This window comes from Narcine bancroftii, chromosome 3 (assembly GCF_036971445.1).
Source record: "Narcine bancroftii isolate sNarBan1 chromosome 3, sNarBan1.hap1, whole genome shotgun sequence".
In the NCBI taxonomy this organism is placed as follows: Eukaryota; Metazoa; Chordata; class Chondrichthyes; order Torpediniformes; family Narcinidae; genus Narcine; species Narcine bancroftii.
In genome coordinates, this window is record NC_091471.1 from 207,343,268 (window position 1) to 207,360,588 (window position 17,321).

The window sequence follows — 17,321 nt, forward strand, 5'->3', positions numbered from 1 at the left end:
TCCTGTTAGTTTTATATATATATATTAATAACTTGGACATGAATGTAGGTATGATAAGTACATTTGCAAATTTCATGAAAGTTGGTGGTATGTGTGTAAAGTTGTCTAAGATTACAGGATATAAATTAAATGGAAAACTGAGCAGTTTGTTGGTAGATGGTACTTATTCCTGACAAATACAGGGTCAGACATTTTGGTCAAATCAACAGAGTAGGGAGATGGTGGGGCATGAAGGGGGTGGGGTTGATGAATAGAGGGACCTTCAGTTCAAATCCAAAGTTCCCTTAAGAGAGTGGGTAGATCATGAAAAAATCAAGAAAACTGCAGAAGCTAGAAATTTAAAATAAAAGCAGAAAAATGCTAGAAATAATCAGAAGTAATATTGGGGAAAGAGAAACAGTTAAAATCTTAGCATGGTCTGACCTCAGCGTCTATCCTGCATCCTTTGTATTTACACAAATAAGTAGGGTAGAGAAGGGTGAAGAAGGCATATTGCATGCTTACCTTCATAGATGGGACACAGAACATACAAACTGAGATGTTATATTGGAACTTGAAAAAAAACTGATTAAATTGCCTTAGGTGTATTCTGTACAGTTCTAATTCTACACTACAGAAAGGATGCAATTGCACTGGAAATAATGAGGAGAAGATTCACAAGAACGTAGTCAAAAATGGAAAACGTCAGTTATGGGGAGATATTGGATAGCCTGGAATTGTTCTGCCTGGAGCAGAGGAGGCCAAGGGGTGAAATGATTGAAGTATATAGGACAGATCATCAGAATTATTTTCTATTGTAAAGAATTAAGAACAAGAGGTCATTGGTTTAAGGTGTGAGGAAGGAGCTTTAAAAGGGGTTTGAAGGAAAGGATTTTGTTTTACACACAGCGTCTGATTTCTGCAACCCGCTACGAGTGAAAATGGTAGCATCAGAAACAATCATTATAGAATCATACAGCACAGAACAGGCCGTTCAGCCCTCAATGTTGTGCTGACCCATATATTCCTTTCTTTAAAAAAAAGTACTAAACCCTCCCGACCCCATAACTCTCTATTTTATTTTAATTTCATGTGTCTGTCTAAGAGTCTTAAATGGCCCCAATATTACAGCCTCCACCAAGGCACTCCATAGCTCCCTGTTGTCTCCCCTAAACTTGCTTCCTTTAACTTTAGTGTTTGTTGATCCTGCCCTGGGAAACAGGTGCTGGATGTCCACCCTATCTATGCCTCTCATAATCCTGTAGACCTCTATCGTCTCCTCTCATCCTTCTACGCTCCAAAGAGAAAAGTCCCAAATCTTGCCTCATAAGACTTGTTTTCCAATCCAGGCAACATCCTGGTAAATCTCCCCTGCACCCTCTCCATAGCTTCCACATCCCTCCTATAATGACCTGACCAGATCTGAACACAATATTCCAAGTGTGGTCTCACCAGAGAGATGTAGAGTTGCAACATGACCTCTCTACCTCTGAATTCCATCCCCTAATTAACGAAGCCCACCATCCCATAGGCCTTTTTAACAATCCTATCAAATTGTGCAGCAACCTTGAGGGGTGTATGGACTTGAACCCCAAGGTCCCTCTGTTCATCCATTCTTCAGTAGTCGACCATTAACCCTGTACTCTGGTTAGTCCTTCCAAAATGCATCACCTCACATTTATCTGAATTGAAATCCATCTGCTAAATGCTTAAGAGACACTTAGACAGCCAATTTCAGTCATTCCACATGATATCAATATTTGTTGAGAGCTCGTTATACTTCCATGGCTAAGGGATCAGACAACATTCCAGCTTTTATATTGAAAACATTTGTCAGAACTAGCTGTGTTTTTTCTTGCCAAACTGCTCCAATTTAGATACCACACAGGCATCTACTTAATGGTTGGGAAACTCCCCAGCTATGTTCGACTTGCAATAAAGCAGAAAAGTATAATTTGTCCAATAGCCATTGAATCATCTAATATCAGCAATGTACAGAATAACAATGGATGCTTCTGACATTGCTTTCAACAGAACCTTCTCATCAAGAATCTTCACATCTATAGTTTTCTAGTGTTTTATCAGTACCAATCAGCTGCAGATCTCAGCACAACTTTGATCCAAACTTGGATTTCAGAAGGTTAGTTACGTTCCTTGAATCTGAAGCAGAATTTGACTAAATGCAGCAAAAAGGAACTGTGGTATAAAGGAAGGGCATCAAATGATTGGACTAATATCCTGCACAAAGAAAATGGCCATGCTTGTTGGAGGTCAATAATGGCAAAAGACCACTGCAGGAGTTCCTCTTCCCAAGTTCCCAGACCATAACATGTTCATCTGCTTCATCAAAAACATTACTTCTATCATTAGGTTAAAAGACTGATGTTTGCTAATAATTGTACAATAATTAAATTGCATGAATAATTAGATTGTTTATTGACAAATGTACCGAAGTACAGTGAAAAACTTTTCTGGGCATATCAACCAATACTTTTGTACAACAGGTAAAATAAAACAAAAGCGCAGAGTATAGTGCGACTGAGAAAAAGTCAAGTTAAAGCAGAACAAGGCATCATCATTTTACTAATTGGAGGTCCAGTCAATAATCTGATAATAGCAGGAAAGAAAGTATTCAATGTTAAATTCTATTTCCACTCATCAGTGAATACAATCGACAATTGTATGCAACAAGACAGACAACACATAGCAAATTAACATTTATGCCGCAGAAGTGCCAAGCCATGGCTATTTCCAACAATACACAATTTAACCATCTACTTTTGACATCTGATGGCATTACAATCACCAAATCGTGCACCATCAACAGCTGGGGAGTCACCTTTTCACAGAGAGATTCAACTGGACCAGACACATAGATGCTGTGTGTACAAGAATAGGAGAGAGGCTAGTTTTCCTGCGGCTGGCAACTCACCTCTTGAAAAACCAAAACATTTCCTCCACAAATCAGGGGCATGATGATTCATTCTCCTTTTCCCTGGAGGAATTCAGGTCTAGAACATTCACCAAATACCTTAGTGACAAGGAAACTGCTTGACTGATACCACTTCCATCATCCTCAACAAATCTTTGTTCTACCAACATATATAATATATACAGCAGTTGTTCTACCAGACTATCCAACAGTCTGCTCTACCATTATCAAAGACAAAAGCTTAATGGTCTTGGGAACACCACCACGTTCAAGTCCCCCTCCCCAACCCAAATTCCATCGACACCTCTAAAAATATCACCATTCCTTCACCATTCCTGGATCTGAATTTCACAACTTCCTATCTAATTGGGAAACAGGACACAACAATGATCACAACAGTTCAGGGTTTTAAAGCTATTTCATAACGGGCAACAAATATTGGCCTTAGGAACAATGCCCACATGCCAAAAAACTGAATAAACATATAAATTGATTAGTCAGTTACTTTTGAGGATTCTATTGTCGTTCATTTATTTAGAACAAAAATTCCACCCCAGTGCCATCAGAACCTAGTAAAACATATTAAATGATCGTGATTAGTAGATATCTAACATGCATGTCATATCTAAACAGGAAGTCAATGGCATATAGATCCATAGAACAATTTCAGTAGAGAAACAGGCCACCTCGGCCCCTCTAGGCTGTGCCAAACCATTTTTTCTAGTGCCACTTATCTCTACCCTCCCCATAGCCTTCCATACCTCTCCCATCCTTGTATCTGACCAAATTTCTTCTTAAATATTAAAATTCAGCCTGCATTAACCACTTCGGCTGGAAGCTCATTCCACAAACTAACCACTCTATGTGTGAAGAAGTTCCCCCTCATGTTTCCCCTAAACTTTTCTCCTTTCACCCTTAACCCAGGTCCTCAGGTATGTATCTCACCTACCCTCAGTGGAAAAAAGCCTATCTATATTTACTTTGTCTATCCCCCTCATACTTTTAAGTACCTCTATCAAATGTCTCCTCTTTCTTCTAGACTCCAGGGAATAAAGCCCTAACCTATTTAACCTTTCCCTATAACTCAGTTCCTGAAGTCCAGGAAACATCCTAGCAAATCTTCTCTTACTTTTTCCACCTTATTGATATCTTTCCTGTAGTTAGGTGACCAAAACTGCACAAAAGACTCCAAATTTTGCCTTACCAATGTCCTATACAACTTCAAATGTAACATCCCAACTCCTGTATTCAATACTTTGATTTATGAAGGCCAATATGCCAAAAACTCACTTTATAACCCTATCCATCTGTGATGCCACTTTCAGGGAATTATTTATCTGTATTCCAAGATCCCTCAGTTCCACCATGCCCGACCATTTACCGTGCATGTCCTTTCTTGGTTTGTCCCTCCAAAATGTAACACCTTACACGTCTGCATTAAACTCCATCTGCCATTTTCAGTCCATTTTACCAGCTGGTCTAGATCCTTCTGCAAGCTTTGAAAACCTTCTTCGCTATCCATTAAGCTTCCAAACTTAGTTTGCTGATCCAATTTATCACATTATCATTCAGATTATTAATATAGATGACAAACAACAATAGTCCCAGTACCAATCCCTGAGGCACACCACTTGTCACAGGCCTCCAGTCTGAGAAGCAATTTTCCACAACTACTCTCTGGCTTCTCCCATCCAGCCATTGTTGAATCCAGTTCACTACTTTACCATGAATACCCAGCGTCTGAACCTTCCTGACTAATCTCCCATGTGGGACCTTGCCAAAGGCCTTTCTAAAGTCCATGTCGACAACATCCACAGTCTTTCCTTCATCTACTTTCTTGGTAACCTCCTCGTAAAACTCTAAGATTGGTTAAACGTGACCTACCATGCACAAACCCATGCTGATTATCCCTAAACAGTCCCTGGTTATCCAAATACTTGTATATCCAGTCTCTTAAAACACCTTCCTATAATTTACCTACCACTGACATCAGACTCATTGGCCTATAAATTCCAGGGTTACTTTTGGAGCCTATTTTAAACAATAGAACAACGTGAGCTCCCCTCCAATCCTCTGGCACCACACCCAATGGCCCTGTAATTTCTGCACTAGCCTCCCTCAAGGTCCAAGGGAATATCTTGTCAAGCCCTGGGGATTTATCCACCCTTATTCGGTTTAAGACAGCAAGCACTTCCTCCTCTTTAATCTGTATATTAAAGATTATCTGTTTATCTGTTCCATGACCTCACTGCTTGTTTTACTTAATTCCCATGACTCTGTGCCCATTTCCTGAGTGAATATTGATGAAACAAAATTACCATTTCCCCCATCTCTTTTGGCTTCATACAAAGCTGACCACTCTGATTTTCAAGGGGACCGATTTTGTCCCTTACTATCCTTTTGCTCTTAATATACCTGTTGAAACCCCTAGGATTTTCCTTCACATTGTCTGCCAAAGCAGCCTTATGTCTTCTTTTAGCCTTCCTGAGTTCGTTCTTGATGTTTTTCTTGCATTTTTTATATTCTCAAGTATCTCATTTGCTCTACTTTGCCTATACCTGTTATACACCTCTCTCTTCCTCTGATCCAGATTCCCAATATCCCTCAAAAACCAAGGTTCCCTATGCCTTCTGGCCTTGCATTTGATCCTGAAAAAAACATACAAACTCTGTACTCTCAAAATTTCACCTTTGAAGGTCCTCCATTTAACTCACACATCCTTGCTGGAAAACATCCTATCCCAATCCATTCTGGATCCTTTCTCATTTCCTCATAATTAACCTTTCTCCAATTCAGAATCTCAACCCAAGGGCCAGACCTATCCTTTTGCATAACTAACTTGAAACTAATGGCATTTTGTTCACTGGACCCAAAATGTTCCCCTACACATACTTCTGTCACCTCTCATATGAGATCCAGTATTGCACTCTCTCTAACTGGTACCTCTATATATTGATTTTAAAAACTTAAAAGTATTCTGATCAACTACTCCCAGCACTGGAGATGGATTTGGATCATATAAGATCCATTTTAGCAACAAAATAAACCATTATGAATTTCAAGACAGACTATTCAATCCTTACTTAGAAGCATGCTATCTAACTTAGAACAAACAGCAAATATCCAAAATGTTATTCATGTGTATATGCAATTTAACTAATTGCTAATTGATGACCTCTAATTAACAAAGATGCCCAGCATCCTGTACAACTTCCACTGCTGAATTAATTGCTTGGAGGTGTCCAAAAGCAATGATAAAGGACATATAAATGGAAGAATTCTCTATTTGACTTCCCAACATTCTGCAGATGGCCTGGCTTAAGGCGGAGTATTCCTTTGCACATAGGGAACTGTTGGGCGAAAACCTCTCATTTCAATTTTTCTCACCCACAAGCAAAACATTAAAGAGTACACACATAAATTCATATTCATGCTGTTTTGCACAACTATATAGTGCATGAAATTTGACTGAAATAATATTTGATGTGGAAATAGAAAAAAGCATTGTGATGACTCATTTGAAATGACCAGAATTTTAAATACTTGAAAAACTCATTATGGGGAGAAACCAAAACCAAAAGACTGATAGCTTGTTAACATTTATCCAGTTCTGAAGGAACCTAGATTAAACAAGATAAACAAGTTCATCTGGTCAAGTTGCAAACAATATTTCTCTTGTTATAAAGTAAAATCTGTATATTTTATTAATAGCTGAATGGTGAAGAAGAAAGAAGAAGAAGAATGGTGTACTCCCAAGGTAATTAGACTAGAAGAAATAATTTACTTATGACATAAATTAAAACTATGAATATTAGAATTAAAACTGTGGTGTAATCAAATGTCTATAAACACTCTTCAATGCACTTCATCTTGAATATGCTAAGATCTGTTAAAATCGATGATTTGCTCCAGCTCCCAGTTTCTAATTTTTTTTTATAAATTATAGGCATTAAAGAAAATAACATGACTGTCATTCTAACACATACTATCAACATGAATTTCACACAGCATGTAGTTAATTAATGTTGTGTGCTGCAGCTCTGACCTGGTGGTGTACAATCTATAATTATACATCCTCCTATATATCATCTGCTCTCAGCTATGGTTTCATACAGAAGACAGACAGCTGCAACACAATATCCCTGCTCAACCTAAAGACCATCTGACTTTAATTGTAGACACAGCTTGATGTAGCTCTGGTCATTTGAAGCCAAAGTATCACACTGTAATAATCTATGCAGCAGGAGCCTGCCAAGTTGGGGCTATAAACACTGGCTTGGGCTGTCTGGCTCTGTGGCGGGCTCCAGGAAATATGATTAATGAGAGTGGTATAATGATATCAGGAACCCGATTAGCACCACAAAAGGTCATAGATCAAAGTAGTGCACATTTCATGAACTGCAATCATTGTGTAAATTTTTATTGGCAGATAGAGCTAAACCAAAGAGTTAAAGCCACAAAGCTGCTCACTTTCTAAAAGAGGGTATCAGAAGATTAAATACAATTATTCTGGATAGAACCAACATATTTAGATTTGGCAAGTGTGCTGTGCTGACTGATTTCCTTTGCCACTCCCCACAAATAATGAGAGAAAACAAACTGAAATGAATACAAAATAATTCTCGAAATATTATGGGGTCAGAAGCATTACACAACATGTCAGGGATAGACTGGAAATGTAAACCATTCAATGTTTAAAAAATTTAACATAAAATACTGAACTTCCATTAGTTGTTTAAAATATGTATGCTTGAAATAAACAAAAATAGCAAACAAATAAATGCTGCAATGGTATTTTGGTTTTGAAAATTAGTTAATCTAATCTCTAGTTAAATTGTCAGGATATTATGAGGATTAAACCACTGCAAAATGAAAGGACTTGGTCAATTTTTATACTTTGTATTTCTATTCAATTGAAAAATGCCTTAGAAGCAGCATTTCAGCCCAAGGCCAGTTTATGTTTTTGGATACACAGCGAAAATGGATGACAAGCGTCAAGAGAAGCAAAGAAATGCATAGAAATAAAGGTAGATTTTCTTCTATGATCATTTCTCAGACACAAGCCTACATACTGAGACATTTTGGCATCTCAGTATTGCAGCTGCAGTCTTTGGAACTTCCACCTTTGGCCAACCCCCGAGTAAGCAGACATTCTGGTCCACAGAAGTGCCAGGATAGGCCTTTGCAACAAGTAACTTGGGCTGCCTCAGTGGTGAAGTGACCAAATGTCGACAAAGCAGAAGCAAAAGGATAGTTTGAGAATGCCTTTGCCTAGTGTCACTTAAATTAGATCACTATGTCTATGGCAACTATAGCCACAAGCCTAATTAAACAATTGGGAAAACTACAGGAAATCCCAGAGCACTGAAAAAAAACTGGTGAAGACTTTTTGAAACATACCTCTTCAGCACTGCTTTTCCATTGTGCTTACAAAATATCAATTTCTCGAGTGCTACAAACAGGAACCCTATTTACTGCCAAATTACTAAACCCCAACAATAAATATAGACAAAATTCAAAGAATGATTACAGCTATTTGCTTTATTAATTGTTTTATTAATATTAGGTTTATTTTTGCAGTATTGGGCTAATATTATGCAAACACTTATTCCTGATGTTATTAATTCTATATCCACTTCTAGTTTTAATATTACAGTACTTCAATTGATGTAGGTCTCGACTTGACAAGTTGACTATCCCTTTGCCTCAAAAGAAACTACCCTACCTCATTTCCTCCAATAGCTTGTTTTTTTGGCTTCAGATTCTAGGATCTGCAGCTTCTCTTGTGTCTTCTGAGATATATAAATCCTGTCTCAAATCTTGAGATAGCATGCAAATTTTGAATGACTAAATGATCATTGTGGTTTAAATCCATCTGAATATGCTGAAAATGACAACTGCAAACTCAAGACGAGATCCAATTTTCCTCCAGCTACAGAGTCTACACTCATCCATTTCTAAAAATATAGAGTACAATGACTGAAAACAGAATAATGTCTCAAGTTAAATGAAATGGTATTAGGTTCTCTGACATCGTATTGGAGGTTGTGGTGATTTAAGTTGTCCTCTACCCTCAAGGGGCTGGTAAAAAGACAAAAGCAGCTGATCTTCTACATGTTGAACAAGATCACTCTGCAGTTACCAACCAGGAGTCCACAGCCCAAGACGTGGTTTCCTTGCTCTAATCAATTTAATTAATTCATCCAAATAGTCAGAGATGAACATTTTGTCACAAGGAGACTTTCTAGGTAATGCCAAATTACTACAAATATTACAACCTAAAACAGCGGTTCTTTTCTTTCCATTCACGTACCACTTTAAGTAATCCTTATGCAGTAAGTGCTCTGTGATTAGTAAGGGTTTGCTTAAGGTGGTACGTGAGTGAGAAGGGAAGTTTGAGAACTACTGTTCTAGACCCAATTATTACTGAAATATTTTGCTTGAGAAAAATTGGCATTGGCCCATTTCCTTTGGAGTTATGAAACCCTGCACATAACGAGTCAATTAGGTACAATTAAAACAGTGGTTTCCAAACTTTTTCTTTCCACCCACATACCACTTTAAGCAATCCCTTACTAATCACAGAGCATCTGTGGCATAGGGAATATTTAATGTGGTATGTGGGTAGAAAGAAAAAGGTTGAGAACCACTGAAAAACAACTTGGCCTGCCAATTCATCAAACAGTGCTACCTGCATGCCCAGCATTATTGAACCCTTCACAAGAATGGCCGTCATATCATAGAACACCACAGCATAGTTCAGACCCTTCGGCTCTCAATGTTATGCCAACCTATATATTCCTACCACAAAAAAAGGAACCCTCCTACTTTGTAATCCTCTATTTTTCTTTCATCCATGCGCCTGTCTAAGAGTCTCTTAAATGCCCCAAATGTTTCAGCCTCCTTGTATACTCTCTTACTTCTGGGATAATGCACCAGACAAGGGAATAAGGAAGCATAGAATTATTTAAGTATCTTCTCAGAACAACTATTTATCTGGAGCGCACTGACAGAACAAAATATTTAAATGTGTAAGTCATTCCAGCTTCCATGCAAGTATATTTTCCTATTCACCAGAGTCTATCCTCACTCCCATGGACCTCATGATTTCACCTCATGCATCTCTTTCACGACAGCTGTGTGTAGTGCAGCTAACCTTTGCAGCATTTTCGCTACCTGCCCCCAGAACGCAATTGCTCCCATAAGAGAGTATCAATCACCTCACCCTCTCCACCAAAGGAGAAGGAGAAGATGAATATACAATATCAATGCCTATCCATGTTGCATCCACCATATTCGAGGACCAGATATCAAAGGCAACTGGGAGGCTAACCTGGAAGAGGGTGGTTCATGGATCACAAAGGGTGGAAGTGCACGATAGGTGTCACCAGTCAAGAGGAAGATCAATCTCACTTACTTGCTTTCTTGCAAAGGAGTGAAATTAGAACTTCTCAGGGCCAAACTTCAGAAGAAGACTGATGGGTGCAATTTGTAGAATTTCATAGAGTGTGGACACCAGCTAAAAACCTACAGGTCTAAAGAGCTTCAAAGAGTCTGGCTTCACCTTGGCTCCTGGCTGGGCAGAGTGCCTGGCACCCATTCTCTTCAGCATGGAAAGAAGACTGAGGACTTCCAAGCATCAGGAGGTAGATCTTGACATTATCCAGCAATATGATGACCTTTTTAATGGCAGTCAATTATATTTACATGGAATATCAGCTGCTTTAATGATTCTGGGATCTACGGCTGAAAGTAGACCAGACTTCCTCAAATATCCAGTTATTTGATTTTAGGTGTAATCATGGACTGGCTGAACAAGAAGTGCCTTTGTATGTCATTCTACTATGACCTTGACTATAAGCCAGCCTCCTAAAACCCCTGCTGCAATGATATTGTTCAAAGCAGGGGCATCATTACACATAACTGAGGCAGCACCTTCCAACGTCAACTATAAGGACAAGGGCAGCAAAAGCTTGGGAACACCATTTTGTGGAAATTGCACTATCCTGATTTGAAAATACATCACTGTTCCTTCACTATTGTCAGGTCAAAATGCCACAACAGCATTGTGGAAATACCCATATATCAAGGATTGCAGCAGTTCAAAGAGAAAGCTCACCTCATCTTCTGAATGGCAAATAAATATCTAGCTCAGCCTGCAAAGCCCATGGTCCCTTGAATCAATAGCAAAAAAAAACCTCTTGGAGGTATCCCAGGAGGACATTCTATCTGCTTCAGGTTCTCAGGAGCTAAACCTCATTTGCATCTTCTTTGATACCAGTTCTACAAAGCACTAATTACCCAAGAACATTGGGATACCCATAAAAAGAAATTGGCTTCACATTCTTCAGCAATTCTAGTCTGTCATGTTGCATGGATACAGAGTATTTCTGGAAAGTGGGTAATGGTGTAATCAGTGGCCTTAGTTACTTAATGAAGATTGAATACAGATGATGGGTCCTGTCCTTCAGAAGATGCAACATTCACCTGTAGTCTGCTAATGGGGCACATCTCTCAAGATCAATAATGACAGCTGCCCCTTTCATGTGAGGCCCATCAACATGAAAGATTTTACTGCTTCTCTGGTTCTGGACCTTGATGTTCTGACACAATTACCAGTTGTAATGTTTGGTCATCCCTGATCACAGGATTATATACCATGCGGTAAAGCATGATCTCTATCACTTGTTGACCAGCCAATGTCTCTATTGCTCAGCAGAGAAAGAGTACAAGATGGTGAAATGCAGACACTTCTACCTGTCCAGAGAATTTCTGGCCACACTAATTGCCGCAGTCTATGTTCTGATTTCTGCTAATGAGGGTTAAGCCATGAAGGAGGTTTACGGTGCCATCTGCAAAGCCCATACTTCCCACCCTGACGGTGCCATGATTGTTGCTGGCGGCTTCAATCATGCCAACCTGAAAAATCTTACCATGGTTTCAATAGCAAGAGAACTTTACCACTAGAGGACAGTACAGCCTGGATCCGGTGTACACTAATGTCCGTGGTGCGTACAAAGCTGCATCTCGCCCCCACCTTGGTGACTCAGATCACATATCCGTCCTGCCAACCCCGGCATACGGACCCCACTGGCAAAGCAAACTAGGTCAGTTTGCAGGGAGATCAGAACATTGCTGCAAGGGAGGGGGTCACAGCAGCTCTGTAAGACTGCTTTGCGATCACAGACTGGAACTGTTTCAGGGAGACGGCCACCTACAACAGTCATGTAAACATAGAGGATTACACAAACTCAGTGACTGCTACATCAGCAAGTACGTTGAGGATGTCACTGAGATCAAATGCTTCACAACCAGGGCTAACCAGAAACCATGGTTGGAATGCAGAGGTCTGGGTCCTTCTCAGAGCCTGTGAGCACAGGAAATAGGATGGCACTAAGATTAGCCAGGAGAACTGACCACTCCCATGCAATCTGGACACACAGAAGAACACAGACAACTGTGCGACACCAGCGACATAAGGCACAAGTAGCAATGGATCAAAACATTCACAGATCACAAGTCAACCTTATAAATTAAGGTTTGTAAGCTGTGGCTGAGTTGAGGAGAATCCTAATCAACTCACACAAGGCAGCGGGACCAGGCAAAATACCTGGTCGGGTACTGAAGGACTATGCAGACCAATAGATGATTGTCTTCACAGATATCTTCAACACCTAGAGCAGTCCATTGTTCCTGCAGGGTTCAAGACAGCCACCATCATTCCACTACCCAAGAGGGCGACAATGACAGGCCTCAATGACTACTGTCCTTTGGCACTGTCCTCCACCATTATGAAATGCTTCAAACATCTGGTGATGGATGGAATGCGTCAGAACACACCTCCCAGAGACACTGGACTCATTTTAATACACCTATAGAAGAAACCATTCCACAGACAATGCTATATCCTTGTCACTTCACACTATTCTGGCCCACCTGGAGAACGTTGCCTCATACGACAGACTACCGGTCATTGACTTCAGTTCGGCGTTTAATACAGTCATTCCCCAGAGACTGGTGGAGAAGATGTCCTTACTGGGACTCAGCAACCCTCCCTGTAATTGGACCTTGAATGTCTAATGGAAAGACCACAGACTGTCCAGGTCGGAAGCAGAATGTTCAGCACTTTAACATTGAGCACTGGCTCACCTCAGATCTATCTGCTCAGCCCGCTCCTGTTCACGCTACTGATCTATGATTGCGTTGCTAGATCCAGCTCAACAATGTAATCAAGTTTGCAGATGACACAACAGTGGGAGCACGGATGGTGTAGCAGAGAGCACAATGCCTTTACAGCACCAGCAATCAGGACCGGACCAGAGTTCAAGATACGTGCTGTCTGTAAGGAGTTTGTATGTTCTTCCTGTGTCTGCGTGGTTTTTCTCTAGGGGCTCTGGTTTCCTCCCACCATTCAAAACATACCGGGGGTGTAGGTTAATGGGGTGTAAAGTGAGTGGCATAGACTTGTGGGCTGAAAAGGCCTATTACCATGCTGTATGTCTAAATTTTAAAATTCTAAATTTAATATATTTTAAATTTAAATTTTAGTTGGTATCAACTTCAACAATGATGAGTCGCACTAAAGAGAAGAGTTGGAAAATCTTGTGAAATGGTGCGAGAGTAACCACCTGAGTCTCAATGTGGACAAGACAAAGGAGATCATGGCACCCTCCAGTACACATCAACAACTCTGTAGTGGAGAGAGTGGAGAGCAACAATTTCTTTGACGTTCACTTAACTAGTGGCCTATTGTGGACACTCAACATCTCCTCAATTGTCAGGAAGGCGCAACAGCAACTGCACTCCCTGAGAAGACTGAAGTGGGCAAGGCTACCAGCCACCATAATGTCAATCTTCTATAGGAGATCTATCAAGAGCATCCTGGCCAGCTGCATCACAATGTGGTACGTTTCCTGCAGAGAAATGGATTGGAGAGCAATCCACAGGACCATAAAAGTGGCAGAGAGGATCACTGGAGTCTTCCTCCCCTCCATCGATGTGATCTTCCGGGATCATTGTCTGAAGAGGGCACACATAATCATTGAGGACCCCTTCCACCCCGCACACAGCATCTTTCAACTGCTCCATTGGGCAAGAGATACAGGAGTATTAGAGCCAGCACCACCAGGCTGAGGAACAGCTTCGTCCCACAGGCAGTGAGAATGCTGAACGATCAAAGGAACTGCTCACATTACCATGTTTTTGCACAGAGGACCAGAAAACATTGTTTTGTCGGGTTGTACTTAACTTGACTTGTCTTGAAGACATTAAAAATCTCTGCCTGAGAATTCCAGTGGCTTGCTTAATGATCTCTCGGTGGCTGAGCTGCTCTCATTGTATGGCATTGTAGGAGGTTGCCTGTGTGACATAGAACATTACAGGACAATAAACAGGCCCTTCGGTCTTTCTAGTCTGTGCCAAACTATTATTCTGTCTAGTCCCATTGACCTGCACACAGTCCATAGCCCTCTATATCCTTCCCATCTATGTACATGCCCAAACTTTTCTTAAACGTGAAAAATGAGCCACATCAGCGGGAACTCATTTCCATACTCCCACTAATCTTTTCCCCTTTCACCCTTAACCCATGTCCTCCAGTTTTTATCTCACCTAACCTCAGTGTTTTGGAAAAATCTACTTGCACTTACTCTATACCCTCATAACAATCAAATCTTTCCTCATTAACCTTTCCCTATAACTCAGTTACAGAAGTTCTAGCAACATCTTAGTAAATCTTCTCTGCAGTATTTCTATCTTATTGATATCTTTCCTGTAGTTAGGTGCACACAATAATCCAAATTTGGCCTCACCAATGTCTTATAAAACTTTACTGCAATATCCCAACTCTCATGCCCAATACTTTGATTTTGAAGGTAAATATGCCAAAAGCTCTCTTTACAATCCTATCTACCTATGACGCCACTTTCAAGGAATTATGTACTGCATCTGTATTCCCAGATCCTTCTCCCCCACTGCACTCTTTAGTGCCTTCCCATTTGTGGTGTCTGTCCTATCTTGTTTGTCCTTCAAAAATGCAGCACCTCACACTTATCAGCATTAAATTCCATCTGCCACTTTTCATCCCATTTTTCCAGCTGGTCCAGATCCCTCTGCAAGCTTTGAAAGCCTTCCTCACTGTCCACAACGCCTCCAATCTTTGTGTCATCAGCAAACTTGTTGATCCAATTTACTGCATTATCATCCAGATCAGAGCATGCCACTAGTCACAGGCCTCCAGTCTGAGAAGCAATCATCCACTACGACTCTCTGACTTCTTCCAGATAGTCAATGCCGAATCCAGTTTACTACCTCTCCTTGAATACTGAGCATCTGAACCATTCTAACTAACCTCCATGTGGAACCATATCAAAAGCCTTACTAAAGTCCATGTAAACAACATCTACAGCCTTTTCTTCATCAATGTTCCTAGTAACCTCCTCAAACAAACTTGACAAGATTGGTTAAACATGACCTACCAGGCACAAAGCCTTGTTGACTATCCCTAATTACTTTCTGACTATCCAAATACTTGAATATTTGATCTGTTTGGATAACTTCCAATAATTTACCTACTACTGACGTCAAGCTCAATGGTCTATAATTTCTTGGGTTACTTTTGGAGTCATTTTTAAACAACAGAACAACATGAGCTACCCTCCAATACTCTGGCATCTCACCTGTGACTAAGGACATTTTAACTATTTCTGCCAGAGCCCCTGCAATTTCTATAGCCTCCCTTAAAGTTTGAGGGAATATCTTGTGAGGCCCTGGGGACTTATTCACTCTTATTTGCTTTAAGACACCAAGCACCTCCTCCTCTTTAATGTATATAGATTTCATGACCTCATTGCCTGTTTTCCTTAGACTCTGTGCCAGTTTCCTGAGTAAATAGTGATACAAAAAAATTAAGAGCTCTCCCGTCTCTTCTGGCTCCATACATAGCCTACAACTCTGATCTTGAAGCAGACCAATTTTGTCCCTGACTATCCTTTTGCTCTTAAAATACCTGCAGAAACCCTTAGAATGTTCCTTCACCTTGTCTGCCAAAGCAACCTCATGTCCTCTTTTAGCCCTCATGATTTCTTTCTTGCATTTTTATACTCCACATTTGCTCCTTTTTTTTTTAAATATACTCTACAGTATCTTGTTTGCTCCCTGTCACCTATATCTTCTATCCACCTCTTCTACTTAACCATATCTCCAATGTCCCTTGAAAACCAAGGTTCCTTGTGCCTGCTAACTTTACCTTTAATCCTGACAGGAGCATACAAAATCTTTACTCTCAAAATTTTTCCTTTGAAGGTCTTCCACTTAACTAGAACATATTTTCTAGAAATTATCCCAATCCACGCTTTGTAGATCCTTCCTCATTTCCACAAAATTGGCCTCCCTCCAGTTTAGAACATCAACCCAAGGACATTAATTATCCATAATTAACTTGAAAGTCACGGCATTATGATCACTGGACCCCAAAAAATTCCCTTACATATACTTCTGTCACCTGTCCTGAGATCCAATATTATACTCTCTCCAGTTGGTACCTCTATACATTGATTCTGAAAACTTTCCTGAACACATTTGACAAACTTCACACCATCCAGATCTTTTACAGTATGTGAGCCCCAGTAAATATGTGGAAAGTTAAAATATCCTACTATCACATCTTTCTGTTTCCTGCAGCTATCTGCTATCTCTCTACAGATTTGCTTCTCCAATTCTTGCTGACTATTGGGCGGTCTATAATATAATCCTATGAGTGTGGTCATACCTTTCTTGTCCTCAGCCCCACCCATATAGCCTTACTAGACAAGCTCTCTGGTCTGCCCTGCCTGAGCACACCTCTGATATTTTCCCTGATGAGCAATGCCACTCCTCCCCTTTCATCCATCCCACTCTATAGCATCTGAAACAATGGGAGCTCGGAACATTGAACTGCCAGTCCTGTCCCTCCTGCAACTAAGTTTCACTAACTCACACACTGTCATATTCCACGTGCCAATCAATGCTCTAAGCTTGTCTACAATACTCATTGCATTGAAATAGCTGGACCTGAAAACATTGCCACCACATACAAACCTTTGATATCTGACCATTAGCATAGAGTCCTAGATAGTTTGTGTTATCTCCTCGTATGTAGATACATATATTTATTTGGTTTTAAAGATCCATTGGTTAAATGGCTGGATCAATGTAAATGCATTGGAACAACTCTGTGGATAGCAGACTTTGACCAGAATGAAGTACAGGTGTTTGTGCCAGACAAGCAGAATGCGTCACCTGCTATACCTGAACCCCTTCAAGATTAAACATGTTCAGTTAATGACTTTCTCAAACTGCATGAGTTTTTGGGACCAAGGTAAACTGCCTCAGGATCTTCGTGATGCCACCATCATCACCCTGTACAAAAACA

General features: G+C 40.3%; 1 protein-coding gene across 3 annotated transcripts in view; it reads right to left on the bottom strand.

Annotated features, from left to right (window-relative positions):
- lrba (LPS-responsive vesicle trafficking, beach and anchor containing) overlaps positions 1 to 17,321 on the bottom strand; it is an 871,588-nt gene that overhangs the window by 148,537 nt on the left and 705,730 nt on the right. The gene's annotated exons all lie outside the window — the stretch shown is intronic.